Below are 14,403 nucleotides of genomic sequence, written 5' to 3' on the forward strand. Positions count from 1 at the left end.
TCCAATCCCTGACTCCAGGGAACTCCTGACTCCAAGGAACATTAATTGACAGGAGCTCATCAAACGCCTCCATACCGACACTGAAACCAAGCACCACACAAGGGCCAACAAGTTCCAGGGAAAGACATAACAAGCAAATTCTCCAGCAACAAAGGAACACAGCCCTGAGCTTCAAGATACAGGCTACCCAAAGTCACCCCAAAACCATAGACATCTCATAACTCATTACTGGACATTTCATTACACTCCAGAGAGAAGAAATACAGCTCCACCCACCAGAACATCGACACAAGCTTCCCTAACCAGGAAACCTTGACAAGCCACCTGTACAAACCCACACACAGCGAGGAAACGCCACAATAAAGAAAACTCCACAAACTGCCAGAATACAGAAAGGACACCCCAAACTCAGCAATTTAAACAAGATGAAGAGACAGAGGAATAGCCAGCAGATAAAGGAACAGGATAAATGCCCACCAAACCAAACAAAAGAGGAAGAGATAGGGAATCTACCTGATAAAGAATTCCGAATAATGATAGTGAAATTGATCCAAAATCTTGAAATTAAAATGGAATCACAGATAAATTGCCTGGAGGCAAGGATTGAGAAGATGCAAGAAAGGTTTAACAAGGACTTAGAAGAAATAAAAAAGAGTCAATATATAATGAATAATGCAATAAGTGAAATTAAAAACACTCTGGAGGCAACAAATAGTAGAATAACAGAGGCAGAAGATAGGATTAGTGAATTAGAAGATAGAATGGTAGAAATAAATGAATCAGAGAGGATAAAAGAAAAACGAATTAAAAGAAATGAGGACAATCTCAGAGACCTCCAGGACAATATTAAACGCTACAACATTCGAATCATAGGGGTCCCAGAAGAAGAAGACAAAAAGAAAGACCATGAGAAAATACTTGAGGAGATAATAGTTGAAAACTTCCCTAAAATGGGGAAGGAAATAATCACCCAAGTCCAAGAAACCCAGAGAGTCCCAAACAGGATAAACCCAAGGCGAAACACCCCAAGACACATAGTAATCAAATTAACAAAGATCAAACACAAAGAACAAATATTAAAAGCAGCAAGGGAAAAACAACAAATAACACACAAGGGAATTCCCATAAGGATAACAGCTGATCTTTCAATAGAAACTCTTCAAGCCAGGAGGGAATGGCAAGACATACTTAAAATGATGAAAGAAAATAACCTACAGCCCAGATTATTGTACCCAGCAAGGATCTCATTCAAGTATGAAGGAGAAATCAAAAGCTTTTCAGACAAGCAAAAGCTGAGAGAATTCTGCACCACCAAACCAGCTCTCCAACAAATACTAAAGGATATTCTGTAGACAGGAAACACAAAAATTGTGTATAAATTCGAACCCAAAACAATAAAGTAAATGGCAACGGGGTCATACTTATCAGTAATTACCTTAAACGTAAATGGGTTGAATGCCCCAACCAAAAGACAAAGACTGGCTGAATGGATACAAAAACAAGACCCCTGCATATGTTGTCTACAAGAGACCCACCTCAAAACAGGGTCACATACAGACTGAAAGGGAAGGGCTGGAAAAAGATTTTCCATGCGAATAGGGACCAAAAGAAAGCAGGAGTAGCAATACTCATATCAGATAAAATAGACTTTAAAACAAAGACTGTGAAAAGAGACAAAGATGGTCACTACATAATGATCAAAGGATCAATCCAAGAAGAAGATATAACAATTATAAATATATATGCACCCAACACGGGAGCACCGCAGTATGTAAGACAAATGCTAACAAGTATGAAAGAAGAAATTAACAATAACACAATAATAGTGGGAGACTTTAATACCCCACTCACACCTATGGATAGATCAACTAAACAGAAAATTAACAAGGAAACACAAACTTTAAACGATACAATAGACCAGTTAGACCTAATTGATATCTATAGGACATTTCATCCCAAAACAATGAATTTCACCTTCTTCTCAAGCGCACATGGAACCTTCTCCAGGATAGATCACATCCTGGGCCATAAAGCTAGCCTTGGTAAATTCAAAAAAATAGAAATCATTCCAAGCATCTTTTCTGACCACAATGCAGTAAGATTAGATCTCAATTACTGGAGAAAAACTATTAAAAAATCCAACATATGGAGGCTGAACAACACGCTGCTGAATAACCAACAAATCACAGAAGAAATAAAAAAAGAAATCAAAATTTGCATAGAAACGAATGAAAATGAAAACACAACAACCCAAAACCTGTGGGACACGGTAAAAGCAGTCCTAAGGGGAAAGTTCATAGCAATACAGGCACACCTCAAGAAACAAGAAAAAAGTCAAATAAATAACCTAACTCTACACCTAAAGCAACTAGAAAAGGAATAAATGAAGAACCCCAGGGTTAGTAGAAGGAAAGAAATCTTAAAAATTAGAGCAGAAATAAATGCAAAAGAAACAAAAGAGACCATAGCAAAAATCAACAAAACCAAAAGCTGGTTCTTTGAAAGGATAAATAAAATTGACAAACCATTAGCCAGACTCATCAAGAAACAAAGGGAGAAAAATCAAATCAATAAAATTAGAAATGAAAATGGAGAGATCACAACAGACAACACAGAAATACAAAGGATCATAAGAGACTACTATCAACAATTATATGCCAATAAAATGGACAACGAGGAAGAAATGGACAAATTCTTAGAAAAGTACAACTTTCCAAAACTCGATCAGGAAGAAATAGAAAATCTTAACAGACCCATCACAAGCACGGAAATTGAAACTGTAATCAAAAATCTTCCAGCAAACAAAAGCCCAGGTCCAGACGGCTTCACAGCTGAATTCTACCAAAAATTTAGAGAAGAGCTAACACCTATCCTGCTCAAACTCTTCCAGAAAATTGAAGAGGATGGTAAACTTCCAAACTCATTCTATGAGGCCACCATCACCCTAATACCAAAACCTGACAAAGATTCCACAAAAAAAGAAAACTACAGGCCAATATCACTGATGAACATAGATGCAAAAATCCTTAACAAAATTCTAGCAATCAGAATCCAACAACACATTAAAAAGATCATACACCATGACCAAGTGGGCTTTATCCCAGGGATGCAAGGATTCTTCAATATCCGCAAATCAATCAATGTAATACACCACATTAACAAATTGAAAAATAAAAACCATATGATTATCTCAATAGATGCAGAGAAAGCCTTTGACAAAATTCAACATCCATTTATGATAAAAACTCTCCAGAAAGCAGGAATAGGAGGAACATACCTCAACATAATCAAAGCTATATATGACAAACCCACAGCAAACATTATCCTCAATGGTGAAAAATTGAAAGCATTTCCTCTAAAGTCAGGAACAAGACAAGGGTGCCCACTTTCACCATTACTATTCAACATAGTTTTGGAAGCTTTGGCCACAGCAATCAGAGCAGAAAAAGAAATAAAAGGAATCCAAATTGGAAAAGAAGAAGTAAAGCTCTCACTGTTTGCAGATGACATGATCCTCTACATAGAAAACCCTAAAGACTCCACCAGAAAATTACTAGAACTAATCAATGACTATAGTAAAGTTGCAGGATATAAAATCAACACACAGAAATCCCTTGCATTCCTATACACTAATAATGAGAAAACAGAAAGAGAAATTAAGGAAACAATTCCATTCACCATTGCAACGGAAAGAATAAAATACTTAGGAATATATCTACCTAAAGAAACTAAAGACCTATATATAGAAAACTATAAAACACTGGTGAAAGAAATCAAAGAGGACACTAACAGATGGAGAAATATACCATGTTCATGGATTGGAAGAATCAATATAGTGAAAATGAGTATACTACCCAAAGCAATCTATAGATTCAATGCAATCCCTATCAAGCTACCAACAACATTCTTCACAGAGCTAGAACAAATAATTTCACAATTTGTATGGAAAAACAAAAAACCTCGAATAGCCAAAGCGATCTTGAGAAAGAAGAATGGAACTGGAGGAATCAACCTACCTGACTTCAGGCTCTACTACAAAGCCACAGTTATCAAGACAGTATGGTACTGGCACAAAGACAGAAATATAGATCAATGGAACAAAATAGAAAGCCCAGAGATAAATCCACGCACATATGGACACCTTATCTTCGACAAAGGAGGCAAGAATATACAATGGATTAAAGACAATCTCTTTAACAAGTGGTGCTGGGAACTCTGGTCAACCACTTGTAAAAGAATGAAACTAGAACACTTTCTAACACCATACACAAAAATAAACTCAAAATGGATTAAAGATCTCAACGTAAGACCAGAAACTATAAAACTCCTAGAGGAGAACATAGGCAAAACACTCTCTGACATACATCACAGCAGGATCCTCTATGACCCACCTCCCAGAATATTGGAAATAAAAGCAAAAATAAACAAATGGGACCTAATTAACCTTAAAAGCTTCTGCACATCAAAGGAAACTATTAGCAAGGGGAAAAGACAGCCTTCAGAATGGGAGAAGATAATAGCAAATGAAGCAACTGACAAACAACTAATCTCGAGAATATACAAGCAACTCCTACAGCTCAACTCCAGAAAAATAAATGACCCAATCAAAAAATGGGCCAAAGAACTAAATAGACATTTCTCCAAAGAAGACATACAGATGGCTAACAAACACATGAAAAGATGCTCAACATCACTCATTATCAGAGAAATGCAAATCAAAACCACTATGAGGTACCATTTCACACCAGTCAGAATGGCTGCGATCCAAAAGTCTACAAGTAATAAATGCTGGAGAGGGTATGGAGAAAAGGGAACACTCTTACACTGTTGGTGGGAATGCAAACTAGTACAGCCACTATGGAGAACAGTATGGAGATTCCTTAAAAAACTGGAAATAGACATGCCTTATGATCCAGCAATCCCACTGCTGGGCATACACACTGAGAAAACCAGAAGGGAAAGAGACACGAGTACCCCAATGTTCATCGCAGCACTGTTTATAATAGCCAGGACATGGAAGCAACCTAGATGTCCATCAGCAGATGAATGGATAAGCAGGCTGTGGTACATATACACAATGGAGTATTATTCAGCCATTAAAAAGAATACATTTGAATCAGTTCTAATGAGGTGGATGAAACTGGAGCCTATTATACAGAGTGAAGTAAGCCAGAAAGAAAAACACCAATACAGTATACTAACGCATATATATGGAATTTAGAAAGATGGTAACAATAACCCTGTGTACGAGACAGCAAAAGAGACACTGATGTATAGAACAGTCTTATGGACTCTGTGGGAGAGGGAGAGGGTGGGAAGATTTGGGAGAATGGCATTGAAACATGTAAAATATCATGTATGAAATGAGTTGCCAGTCCAGGTTCGATGCACGATACTGGATGCTTGGGGCTGGTGCACTGGGACGACCCAGAGGGATGGAATGGGGAGGGAGGAGGGAGGAGGGTTCAGGATGGGGAACACATGTAAACCTGTGGCGGATTCATTTTGATATTTGGCAAATCTAATACAGTTATGTAAAGTTTAAAAATAAAATAAAATTAAAAAAAAAAAAAAGAAAAAAAAGAATATTCCTGTAACATACTGACAGAAATAGAACATAATCAGCACTTCAGAAGCCTCCCCTCTTTATCTGCAGCCGCTATCCTGCCATGTTTAATCATGTATGTGTTTGCCTATTTTGAATTTATATAAATAGAGTCACACAACGTGGACTCCCACGTGCCTGGCTTCCTTAACTCAATATTGTGTTTGAGATTCATGCAGAGTATATGTCTCTAGTTTTGGGATATGTACATTTCCATATATCTATTTGGTCAACCCATGTATATACTTCTGTTGGATATTTAACTAGGAGTCAATTTGATGTGTCATAGGGCATAAATAGGTTGAGACTTAATAGATACTGCCAAAGGATTTTCTAGAGAAGTCAAAATGAACACTTAGCAGCTGTGCATTACAATACTGTTTGCTTCACATTGTTACCCTGTATTTATGTTTGCTTTTTAAAATCTTTTTCATTTTAACCATTCTGGTGGCTATGGAGCAGTCTCCTATTGTGTTTTGAATTCATATTTCTCTTTTAACTACTGAGATTGAACACATTAGTAAAGATAGACTGAGCATGTGGCTGTTTCCTTTTACAATGTGTGCCTAATCTTCTCCTATTTTTTCTATTGATCTATCACATTTCTATTAATTATTAGTAGTTACTTATATATTTTGGATGCAAGGAATTTGAGAGATACATATATTGCAAATGTTTTCTGTATACTCTGAAGTGAGTCATTTCACTACCTTAATTAGGTCTTTTGATGAACACAAATTCTTAGTTTTGCTGTTCTCTAACTTATGTTCTTTATGGTTACTTGTGGTTTTATTTTTTATTTGTATGTTTGTGTGTGTGTGAGAGAGAGAGTGCACACACCTTATTTAGGAGTTTTTGTCTATTCGAAGTAGTCAAAGGTGAAGATGTTGCTCTATATTTTCTTCTAAAAACTTTTACTCATTCATATTTCACATTTAGGTCTGGAATCCTCCTGGAACTAGCTTTTGTATAATGTGAACTGGTTTTTGAGGTTGAAGTCACAATACACACACACACACAAATTTTCAACATTTTGATACCTTATTGACGTAGAACCTTTGGTTAAAAAGACCAATTTTACCCACAATGGTGCAGTGTTACTTTGTTCATAAATCGGATGATCAAATATGTGTGGATCTTTTCTTGGACACTTTAGTCTGTTTTATTGTCAGTTTATCTACCCCTGAAGTAATATTCAGAGAAGGAAATGACAACCTTGCCTAGAGAATTCCGTGGACGGAGGAGCCTGGTGGGCTGCTGTCCATGGGATCGCACAGAGTCAGATATGACTGAAGCGACTTAGTATGCATGCATGCATTGGAGGAGGAAATGGCAGCCCACTCCAGTGTTCTTGCCTGGAGAATGCCAGGGACGGAGGAGCCTGGTGGGCTGCCGTCTATGGGGTCGCAGAGAGTCGGACACAACTGAAGTGATTTAGCAGCAGCAGCAGCAGCAGCAGCAGAAGTAGTATTCAGTGTTCTAACTTTATTAGGACACTGAATAGAAATATCTGGTCTTTTATTACATGTTTCTTTTAGTCTCCTTCACCTTCTTCTTCAAAATTTTCTTAACTTTGTCTTTTGAATTTCATATGATTTTTGTAATAAATTTGATGTATACACAACTATTGTGGATTTTAATGATCTTGTGTTACAATACAGATTGATTTGGTGAAAACTGACATGTTTATAGTATTGTTCATTCAAATCAATTTTAAGTCTTCTTAATATATCTAAGACTATATAAGTACGTATGTATATACACACGTTTATACACATTTTTAAATTAGTTTCCAGCAACAAAGTCTTGCACATCTTCCATTAGACTTAACCTTAAAAACTCGAATTTTTATAGTTTATAGAATTTTATGGTTTATAACTATAAATGGAGAAGTTTTACTGTTATGGACTAGAAATGTGTTATTGGAATTGATGCCCATAAGCTTAAGAGACTGGCCATGAGGAAAGCTAATGCTTATATATTTCTAAATTATTCTTCTATACTAATTTTTTTTTGTGAAAAAATAAAGAAATGTTTTATATTTATTCAGCTTTCTTTCTGAATACTTCTTTAATCTTAACTCTTCTCTCATTTATTCATGAAATAAATAATTAAATAACCACCATGTGCCTTGTATCTGGGGCATTTATGCTATATTTAGGCAACTCTTTTCTTCTACATTTACCATTATCACTATCTGACAAAGTTTTCTATTATTATTCTCTTCAAATTTTCCTCTTCTTTATCTGGATCTTTACTAGGTTGTGGTGATTTATTTATTCAACAGATTTTAAGAGCATCATGTGCTATACATTGAGCTGATCTCATTAGTTAGCTGCTGTATGCCAGACATACATAAAATTTGTCGCTCAAAAGGAAAGTGTTCACCAAAGTTAAACTCTAATCCAATGAACATCTAGTACATAGAGAACTGCCCTTCAGTGTGGATGAGGGTCTTAGTAAGACTTGTTTCTGATGTAAAACTGGATATTCCTTCATGCTTTGGAGCGAGAGTCTGCTGTTCTACTTGGTGAAAGACCTGAAAAAATATTTTTGAAGAGGGGAATTCCCTGTGATTCTGTCAACTTCACTTTGAAAATTATATCCATCCCCTAATGTTCTACAGTGCCAAAGAAAAAGTGTTAGATATAATCACACACGTGGTTTTCTTATTGCAGGTAGAACCCAAGGTGTTTTAAAAAAACTCTCAGAATATTTATGGAAAGCAATTGTCATAATAAATAAGAATAATAATAAAATGTGGATTGTCTGAATGGTTTACCTGGCTGTATGTATAGGGCATAAAATATTGACAATACCCAGAAACATTAGACAAGGACAGAACCACAGGACATATTATTATTATTATTAAGGACAGAAGTAGTACTAGGAGCAACAGTGGTAGCATTAATCCTTTTTGAATTGTAGAGTTTTAAACTAGTTAACATACAATTTATTTTAATCCTTCAAATATCCTTGGGATGCAATCAAGCAATTTAATATATACAGAAACAGAAACCCAGGAAGCCTTAATAACTTGCTTCAATCCTTATAGCTTGTCTCAGGACTAAAATGCTGGCTGCAATAACTGTCATAAGCAATAGATTATAGCACACATAATAGATGGTATAACACCCTGAAATAAACAACAGTTTTATGATGGTAGAATATAGATAACACCTGATGAATCAACTACATTTTACACCATATAATGAGCAAATTAAGATTAATCTTTAAGACTGGTTGAAAGAAATAACTCATTAAGTTACAATATTACTCTACTTTAAGCAAAACAAAATGCTTGATTAGTATTTCAAACTCCAAGAAACAGAGTGTAAGCAAAGTGAGAAAGAAAATAAGGGGTGGAATGGACATATGATCATTTAATCTTAATGATATACATTGATTCCACAACAGTTGGTTAGCTTTTCCATGTACCTAGCGTAATAGTACATACAAGAAATATGGGAATGAGACTCAAGTTCCTCTCTAAATAGGCAGCACACAAATTAAATCAATTTTGACTACTGCAGGAGATAAATACTTTAAAAACAAATTATGCGATAGTATGTGAAAGCTTAAATCACAAAGTTAAAAATATATTAGAGTAGGGGCACATGTTCATTTGGTCAAATGGTATAAATAACAGGCTGAATAATGGCCCTCAAAAGACATTATCTTCTAATCCCTACAGTCTAGAAACAATGCTTTATATGGAAAGTTGTTTTTGTTTTTTTTTTCCTTTTTCTCAGATGTGACTAAATTGGGGCTTCCCTTGTGGCTCAGATAGTTAAGAATCCATTTAATGGGTTTGATCCTTGGGTTGGGAAGATCTCCTAGAGGAGGGCATGGGAACCTACTTCAGTATTTGTGGCTGGAGAATCCCCATGGACAGAGGAGTCTTGCAGGCTGCAGTCCATGGGGTCACAAAGAGTTGGACATGACTGAGTGACTAACTACAACCCAGCATAGTGACTAAACTAACAATCTTGGGATAGCAATATTATTCTGGATTATAGCCTCTAAATGCAATCACAAATATTCTTATAAGAGAGCAAAAGAAAGAAATTATATAAAGAAGAAGAGAAGGTAATGTGACCATAAAGGCAGAGATTAGAGTGATGAGGCCACAAGCCAAAGAATGTAGGAAGTTGTCAGACACAGGAAGAGATAAGGAACATATTTTCCACTAGGGTCTCCTGAAGTATCATGACCCATCCATATCTTGATTTTGGCACAGTGAAATTCATTTTCATTCTCTGGCATCAAAAACTGTGAAAAGTTAAATTTCTGTTGCTTTAAACCATCAAGTTTGTGATAGTTTCTTACAGTAGCCACAGCAAACTAATACAATATACACCAAAAACAAGAAAGGTCAGCAAAAAAGAAAGAAAGAAAGAAAACCCATCTAAACAACTTTAAGGAAGAATAATTCTTCCTGGCTTTGATATCTATGTTTTTTTGGTTTTGTTTTGTTTTTAATTTTCAACTCAGCTTTGAATATGGAGTTTCCTGACCTCTTCTGGATACTCAAATTTATACAGTCCAAACAGAGAAAATACCTACTTATATAGACTCTCTTCCTGTTTCCATCTTGTTGATTATTAGGTGTAAGACCTGAGAAATACTTCACTGAATAGACACTATTTGAAGAGAGAAATCAAGTAAAATGAAGAAAAAAAAACAAAACTCTAAGCAAGTATTTTACATGAGCAAAAGTATAGAAATGATTCTTTTCAATTTGTCTCATTGGTTGATTTGTTCAAAGAGATAAAAAGATATCTAAATACCTTGGAGTGTTCATATGAAATTAGTGACACACTTAAATGTTGGTAATAGATAAAGCCACATTAGGCAATAATGGAAAATTTGGATGATTTTTTGTTGTAATGAAAATGAATGTATACCAGAGATTTAAAGTTGATGATTCAGGGAATTCCCTGGGGTTCAATAGTTAAGACTCCACATTTTCATTGCCAAGGGCACAGGTATGACACCTGGTTAGGAAACTAACATCTCACAAACCTTGCAGTGTGGCAAAAAAAAAAAAAAAAAAAAAAAATAGGAAGAAGAAAAATTAAATAAAGTTGATAATTCAAGGATAGTTCAAATGACCAACACTAGGCTCTGGTTCTGTGGGTATGCAGCCTACAGGTGTTGCCTTCTCAATAAGATCATTTTTGAAATTCTGTATGAGGACATTTTTTTCTGCTAAATGAATGTCTCTGTAGAATTCTTGCCCAGATAGTTGACCTCAACCAAAAATACACAGGAATTGATTAGGTGATATATCTCTGAGGTGAGTGTTTTATATTGACTCCCAGAAACCCCGGGAGGTTTAAGCTCCCATTTACCACAGTGATAATCATTGATTAATCATAGCACTAACTAGCTAGCTTTTCTCTTTCTCTTTTCCAGAGACTCTGATTCATGATTCCTAGGAGTACCTCCAAATAGCCTACTTACTCTCTAATCCTGTCTCAAGAACTGAATCAGGGGAGGCCAAATTAAGACAACACTTTTTCAACTTTATTTTTCTATCACATTATCCCAATAATTAATTTTCACATAGTAGTCATTCTGTGTAACAGAGAAGGCAATGGCACCCCACTCCAGTACTCTTGCCTGGAAAATCCCACAGATGGAGGAGCCTGGTGGGCTGCAGTCCATGGGTTTGCACACGACTGAGGGACTTCACTTTCACTTTTCACTTTCATACATTGGAGAAGGAAACGGAAACCCACTCCAGTACTCTTGCCTGGAAAATCCCAGGGACGGTGGAATCTGGTGGGCTGCCCCTGGTGGGGTCGCACAGAGTCGAACACGACTTAAGCGATTTAACAGCAGCAGCAGCATTCTGTGTAATATAATGTTAACTGCAGGACTTACAGATAAAATACAGTAAATTCATTCAAGTTTGAATTTCTAATAAACAATGGACAGTAATGAAAGATTATTCATTGTTATTCTGAAACTAAAATTTAACTGGATGCCCTGCATTTTTATTTACTAAATCTGGAAAACATAAAAAAGGCATATGTAGTTCCCAAATATGAAAGACTTGAATGGCAGACAAAAGAGAACTCTAACCTGAAGGCAACTTTTCCTGTAGGAGACTCATTAAAAATTAAGATGTTTTTAAACCTCAGTTTCTAATGTGTCATCATTATGTGTAGATTAGTCCACTTTGACCCTGAGTTCAACTTGCAATAAATTTGATAGCTTGTCCTACAGTATCTTTTACAGACTAAACATGGATTCTCAATTTTTTATTATTCTTGAGTTAAAAGCATAGGTGATGGTTCTGGACTTTGAAACATTTTGTATGGCTTTATTTCCTGTTTCAGATAAGTTTATAAGCACAGAGGCAGAATTACCAGACTTTTTTTTTTTTTTTTTCTTTTTAATGTAATGTCTTTCACTTTCACACTTCATATGGTTCTCCTTTGTTTTTGTCCTTCTCACCAGCAAGTTTAAAATTACACAGTAGTTAATACAACCGGCTATTTTCATTCTGAAATTTTCTTTTATTTATTTGCTCCATCCAATACATGTCACTGGAATTATATTTGCTGTTGTCTTCACCTGGGTCCACTTCAGAGTGAAAGTGATATTTTTAACAGTTTGGAAGCAGTGTTTTAAAACTTGAGGTTAATTTTAAGAACCGTTAAACCCATTAAAGTAAAATACTGCGAAGTATTTGATTTCCTCTACCTTCTCTATTCATCCGTTGCATTGTTTTCTCTTCCTGTAAAGTAGTGAAAGTACTTGATAATCTACCTATGGAAGTATTTTAAATACTCTCTGTTCAAAAGTGTCTTCCCTCCTAAAATTCCATATTACTTAATAATTATAATATAATCACTTATTATATAGAGCTTTCTTTTTTGATGTGAATTTATGCACCTGATTTAAGACTTCCAAAACAACTACATGCTTTTTAGGAGAAACTTACATGGTTTTGCTTTATCTCATCTCTCTCTGAGCGAAGAAAGAGAACTCCTCTGTGAACTGTCTATTGGTTTAGCAAATGAATAAACGAACACATTTGTGAAATAATAAGAATACCTCAGACTATTATTCATGAACTTTGAAAGTATTTTCTATTTTTAATACATGCAATTGTTTTTCAGTTCAGTTCAGTTCATTTCAGTCACTCAGTTGTGTCTGACTCTTTGCGACCCCATGAATCACAGCACGCCAGGCCTCCCTGTTCATCACCAACTCCCGGAGTTCACTCAGACTCACGTCCATCGAGTCAGTGATGCCATCCAGCCATCTCATCCTCTGTCGTCCCCTTCTCCTCCTGCCCCCAATCCCTCCCAGCATCAGAGTCTTTTCCAATGAGTCAACTCTTCTCATGAGGTGGCCAAAGTACTGGAGTTTCAGCTTTAGCATCAGTCCTTCCAAAGAAATCCCAGGGCTGATCTCCTTCAGAATGGACTGGTTGGATCTCCTTGCAGTCCAAGGGACTCTCAAGAGTCTTCTCCAATACCACAGTTCAAAAGCATCAATTCTTCGGCGCTCAGCTTTCTTCACAGTCCAACTCTCACATCCATACATGACCACAGGAAAAACCATAGCCTTGACTAGACGGCCCTTTGTTGGCAAAGTAATGTCTCTGCTTTTGAATATGCTATCCAGGTTGGTCATAACTTTTCTTCCAAGGAGTAAGCATCTTTTAATTTATGGCTGCAGTCACCATCTGCAGTGATTTTGGAGCCCAAAAAAAATAAAGTCTGACACTGTTTCCCCTGTTTCCCCATCTATTTCCCATGAAGTGATGGGACCAGATGCCATGATCTTTGTTTTCTGGATGTTGAGCTTTAAGCCAACTTTTTCACTCTCCTTTTTCACCTTCATCAAGAGGCTTTTTAGTTCCTCTTCACTTTTTGCCATAAGGGTGGTGTCATCTGCATATCTGAGGTTATTGATACTTCTCCCGGCAATCTTGATTCCAGCTTGTGCTTCTTCCAGCCCAGTGTTTCTCATGATGCATATAAATTAAATAAACTCTGCATATAAGTTAAATAAGCAGGGTGACAATATACAGCCTTGACTTAGTCCTTTTCCTTTTGCATGATGGTAATTCATTTTTTCAGTGATGGTTTCTTATTATGGTTTTGTCAGCAGCATATGTAAAATTAGAGCATTGTCATTTGATTTATCTTCTAATCAAACAAAACTTCTCCCACATTTTGAATCACAATGCAGGAGATTTCTGCTGTCTTGCTAGTTCTAAGATTCTATTTCCTTACTTCTCCACAACTTTTAACAGCTTCAAATCCCTTGTCTCACTTCCCACATTTCTTCATTTAAAAGAATCTCTTGACTCAAACAATATTTATGTCCTACACGATCTCACATAAACCAAAATAGATCCTCATGAATATCCAGATTCCACTTGGGAGAACAATTTATTTATTTATTTATTTTCTATGCAGTATGTAATTCTCCAACAGAGTAATGATTTGCATGGAAAAGAGAAAGCTAGCAATTGCTCCTCTCTATTCATTGGCACAAAGTAACAGCTGTAATGTGCAGTGTATCTGCATGTAGAAAATTCTTTAACATGTATTCTCAAGACAATGGTCTTTAATCACCATGTTAAATCACCATGTGACCCCATTCTTAGCAAAGAGAAGGCAGTGTTTTGTTTTTTTTTTTAATTTAAATTTATTTTAATTAGAGGCTAATTACTTTACAATATTATATTGGTTTTGCCATACATCAACATGAATCCACCACGGGTGTACACATGTTACCCATCCTGAACTCCCCCTCCCACATCCCTCCCC

This window comes from Bubalus kerabau, chromosome 6 (assembly GCF_029407905.1).
Source record: "Bubalus kerabau isolate K-KA32 ecotype Philippines breed swamp buffalo chromosome 6, PCC_UOA_SB_1v2, whole genome shotgun sequence".
NCBI classification, from domain to species: domain Eukaryota; kingdom Metazoa; phylum Chordata; class Mammalia; order Artiodactyla; family Bovidae; genus Bubalus; species Bubalus kerabau.